This window comes from Syngnathus typhle, unplaced genomic scaffold, assembly GCF_033458585.1.
Source record: "Syngnathus typhle isolate RoL2023-S1 ecotype Sweden unplaced genomic scaffold, RoL_Styp_1.0 HiC_scaffold_30, whole genome shotgun sequence".
NCBI lineage: Eukaryota > Metazoa > Chordata > Actinopteri > Syngnathiformes > Syngnathidae > Syngnathus > Syngnathus typhle.
Genome location: NW_026871936.1, coordinates 846887 through 852121, shown reverse-complemented (window position 1 = coordinate 852121; position 5235 = coordinate 846887).

The following is a 5235-nucleotide window of genomic DNA, read 5'->3' as shown; positions in this document are numbered from 1 at the left end:
TCTTTTTTGGTGCATACAGCAGACTGTAATTACACAGAATGAAAAAAGACAAATTCAATCATTTTTGAAGAACAACAATTTTATTTCAATTATTTCAATTAAATTTCACAACAGGTCGGAGCAGATTTTATTAAAAAAAAGCCCATTTAATTGTATTGTTATACAATATTTTTATAATGTGACCATGTCAAAAGTCAAAGTCTGCTTTATTGTCAATCCCTTCATATGTCAAGACACACAAGAAACCGAAATTCCATTTCCTCTATCCCACGGTGGAAGTGGAATTTCCATCATCATCTTCCAAACGTGCGCCAGTGGCTTTGCTCATCCTTATTTCCCAGAAGAAAAACGGACGTCAAAAGAGAAATATTGCTTCTTGTCGCTTGAAAGATGTGTCACCTCTCCGTTGGCGTTGATCAAGGTAAAGTGGACCTGGCCTACGGGTCCCCAGTTGGACTGTGTCTCCCAGACTAGATCAGAGGGAGGATTGTGGTTTCGGCCAGCGTCAGCCGCCCAGATCTGATGCATGTAAAGGTCATTGAAATATTGAGCACCTTGTATCTGAGATCTTCCAGATAAGATTGATTACCGTGACACTCTCGTGGGCCTTCAGGATGAATTCTGCGGCAAACTTGAATACGATGGGAGCAGAAGATCCAATCTGGAGCTTCACCTGCCAGTTCCCCAAATTCTGATCCTAATAGTTGAAATTGATCTCAACAGGTTAGTCGTTACTGGAAAATGTGCAAATTTCGTAAGATGTTCCCCTGTGACACATCCACTGACCTCATCAACTGTATTGCGGAGTCTGACATATTTGCCGTACGAGTCCACCTCATCCAGAGTGACCTGCTGCTCATCCACAGTGACCTGCTGCTCATCCACAGTGACCTGCTGGGCGATTTTAGGACGAGGCACATTGCATCCGCCCGAGCTCAAACCCTCGCTGTCCTTCGGACGTTTCCTCTTTTTGCTGGCCGACATGGTTTGGCGTACCCTGGGGACAAACGTGGAGACATTAATTGCTATGAGAGCAAACGTTGTGGTATGTTCTAAAGCTGTAAAAAGACCTCTCCTCCTTGTTCTGGGTCCGCTCCCTCTCTGTAGACAGAGCCTCCTCCAGATCTTTCACTTTTTGGCCGGCTTCCAACTCCACCATGCGAGACTCGTGCTGGCTTTGGACCATGCGCAAGTCCTACGTGAGACGTGAGAATGACTCAGCTTTATTTTCATTAATTAAATAAGCGATAGTGATGGTAATTACCGACCGCGGAATGCAGCTTCTTTTCAAACTCCAGCTCATCTTTAAGGATTTGAATGTGATGCGACTTCCTGAGCAAAAACAGTATTAAACCCTCGACGCAGTCAAATGCGCTATTTATATTGATGTGCGACTATGGGATGGTTAACTGAAAGTCCAATTGAGCTGCAATTAGTCACGAGGAGGATTTTCCTTGGGGTGTGGCCCCAGCAGCAAAGCAATTATGTTAGCACTAATATCCACTATCCATTTTGTTGTTGGCATATTTTTGATAAAATGGCCGGGCGCGCCTCACCTTGCTTCCAGCTCGTCAAAATCAATCTTCAGCTTGGACAACTTCACCTGCAGACGTTCACGCTCTGTGGCCTCTGAGTCCAGAGCCGCACGGGCTTTCGCCAGATTGGATTCTTTCTTCGTGTCCCTGTGATGACAGATATACACATAAACTGAGAATATGGAAAATTTCGGGCAGTCGGAGAAATCAGCGTGAACAAACAAATACATACAGCCGAGTTAAAAAAACACCAGAACAATCAAGTCAAGTCAAGTTTATTTGTATAGCCCTAAATCACAAGCAGTCTCAAAGGGCTTCACATAGAAATTGACAATTATTCTCAAAGCATCCCCTGATCTTAAGCTCCCAAAAGGGCAAGGAAAAACTTAAAAACCCCTACCAGGGGAAAATGAGAAACCTTGAGAAGGGACCACAGATGGAAGGATCCCCCTTTCAGGATCACCAGGTTGAAATGGATGCAGAGAGGGCACAAATGGTACAACATGAAAATCAATTAAATAAAAAGTGGATGTCCATGTCATAGCAGAGGGCTGCCGAAGGAGCCCTCAATTGTCCTGGCAGTGTCTTCGAGGAGGTTGAGCTGCAGTTCCCCCACCCTGAATTGGCCCACGAGAATCCAGATAGCCGCTGTCAGCATGGGTGCCACCTAACCACCTCCCCGCCCGGGGAGGGGGGAGGGAGGGGGTGGAGAGGGAGAGAAAACAAACTCCAGCCGAATCGGCCACTACAGGTTAGTTAAAGGCCATGTCATAGAAATGTGTCTTTAAACGTGTCTTAAATGTTTCTACTGAGGTAGCAGTCCTAATATCCATTGGTAGGGCATTCCAAAGCTCTGGAGCCCGAATAGAAAATGCTCTAGAGCCTGCAGACATTTTCTTGGCCCTCGGTGTCGCTAAAAGGGTAGCGTTTTGCGAACGAAGGTTACGAGACGGAACATAAGGAACAACTAGGTCGACGAGATATGAAGGCGCTAAGCCATGCAGCGATTTATAGGTTAGTAGAAGAACCTTGAAGTCACATCTTAAATGGACCGGGAGCCAATGTAAGTTGGCTAGTATTATCACCATGACAAATGCGAACACACAGAAAGAAAATAAATAACTGGAACATCACTCAAACACCGGTGATCCCATCGTGAGTCCCACATATGGGATGGTTAACTGAAAGTCCAATTGAGCTGCAATTAGTCACGAGGAGGATTTTCCTTGGGGTGTGGCCCCAGCAGCAAAGCAATTGTGTCAGCACTAATATCCACTATCCATTTTGTTGTTGGCATATTTTTGATAAAATGGCCGGGCGGGCCTCACCTTGCTTCCAGCTCGTCAAAATCAATCTTCAGCTTGGACAACTTCACCTGCAGACGTTCACGCTCTGTGGCCTCTGAGTCCAGAGCCGCACGGGCTTTCGCCAGATCGGATTCTTTCTTCGTGTCCCTGAGATGACAGATATACACATAAACTGAGAATATGGAAAATTTCGGGCAGTCGGAGAAATCAGCGTGAACAAACAAATACATACAGCCGAGTTAAAAAACACCAGAACAATCACCATGACAATTGCGAACACACAGAAAGAAAATAAATAACTGGAACATCACTCAAACACCGGTGATCCCAACATCACCACAACAAATTCAATGTCGGTCACACCCTGAACGTATTTCTTTTCCTGGGCCGCGATGTGACTTTTGACACAAATACCTACGCCGCCACCACGTTTTGTAGCCAAGTCAGGACAGTTTGTGTAAGAATCACTTCGGTTCCTGCAAAACATCGTGTAGCCTTCCAAGCAAGCACGTCCATCGGCCACTGATCCTTGGAGGTGTGTCTCTGTGAAGCACAAAACATCAGCGAAAAGCAGTTCGTGATGAGACACGATATCTTGCACGTGACAAGACAGCCCTTCGGTGTTATGATGGACGACAACCAGGTGATTTGCCCGATCTACCGACGGCATCACGTGAAGGAGGGGCATGACGCTCTCCAAAGAATCCTCTGCCATCTCAGCAAGAGCAGCAGTGATTTGTGGATTTGCATGAAGCCTTCTCTCATCCATATGCAGAATATGCAGACCACTGAGCGAAGTCACTCTACTCAGAGCTACGTACCCCATGCCGTGTTCGAAAACACCTCTCAGCGAAACTGCAGCCTGTGACGTTGTCATGCCTTGTACCTTGTGGATCGTGCAGGCAAAAGCAACCTTGATGGGAAACTGTCGGCGCGTCACTCCAGCCTTGTTCAGCTTCTCCTCCAGTCTGTCAATGTACACGGGGTTAGCAGCACGCGCTGTGTTACTCACATGATCGAGTTCCAACCCAAGTTTCTGGACACGGGCTTCATTTGGATAGTTCACCAATTTGACAACTTTTGCAAACATCCCGTTGCACAGACCTGATTGAACATCAACGTTCCGTGTGATCATAACACGAGCACCCAAGGCAACTTTGATTGAGTCCGGGAGCTCATTCTTAGCGCCTTGCACAGGGGAAGCTTGCCTTGCCATTCTGCCAGTTCCTTTGTCTTTCTTGTAGTCATCCGCGTCAATCTGCACAATGTCCTTATGAAACAGTTCCAGCATCGCAGAGTTATGGCCATCCACCTGTTTATTGGTGGCAAAAACATGCAGAATATGCTTTGGACACATTTCTGGGGAAGTGTACCTCGTGGCAAGGAGAGCTCTGTCCATTTCCGACAGTTCATCTGACTTTTCTTTGACGCGGAGTCGGTTCAGCAGTTCGGCAAAGGCGACATCGTCTTTCTGCCTCATGATGGCGGTGAGCGTGATCTTTTTGAAGTCGTCACGCCAGTGGTCCAGCCGCGTAGGATCGTACACGCACAGAGGTTTGGACTGTCTCACGGGAGGGAGCTGAAAGAAATCTCCAACAGCAAGAACAGACATGCCACCGAAAGGTAAATTAATTCCTTTGATTTGTTTCAACCTGGCATTCACGTAGGCAAAGAGGTCTTTCGACACCATGGAAATCTCATTGATGATGAGTATTTCGGCGATGGACAGCTCGGCTCTGACTTCGTCCAGTTTATTGCCCAGCCCGTGGTACGGGGGTTTGAGACTTCTCGGCAGTTTGAGTAGACAATGCAACGTTGCCCCGGAAATGTTGAACGCCGCCGTGCCAGTGAAAGCTGCGAGAACAACCGTTTGCTTGGAAATGTCGGCCTCCTCAGCCAGTCGTGGTAGTCTCTGCAGTATTTTGGTAGCCTCTGCGTGGATACACTTGATCAGATGCGATTTGCCGGTCCCGGCGCCACCGTTGATGTGGTAGAAGAACTGCTCAATGGGCTTTGAGCTACACGCACGTTTTATGCACCAATCTCTGACCTTGTAGAAGACGGACGCTTGCTTTTGGTTCAGGTTACGATACATGTCGCGTAACACTGCGGGATCGATGGCTGCAGCCTCTGTCACGATGGACATTTGCGTTGTTTTGGACCTGACGTTATAGTCCGGGACATTTTCCTCCACGTTGTCGTTCGGTTCATCTCTCGCGTTCATTTCCTCAACGCATTCGAGTCTTTGCAACTCACTCTCGGGAGCCAGGTGGCACCATTCGTTTATGACGAGCCCACTCTCCTCCACCTCTTGGATGGCGTTGTCAATGTCTCGACTGTATTTCTCATACCTTTCTCTGTTCCTTCTGACAATTTGGCACACGCGCTCCACA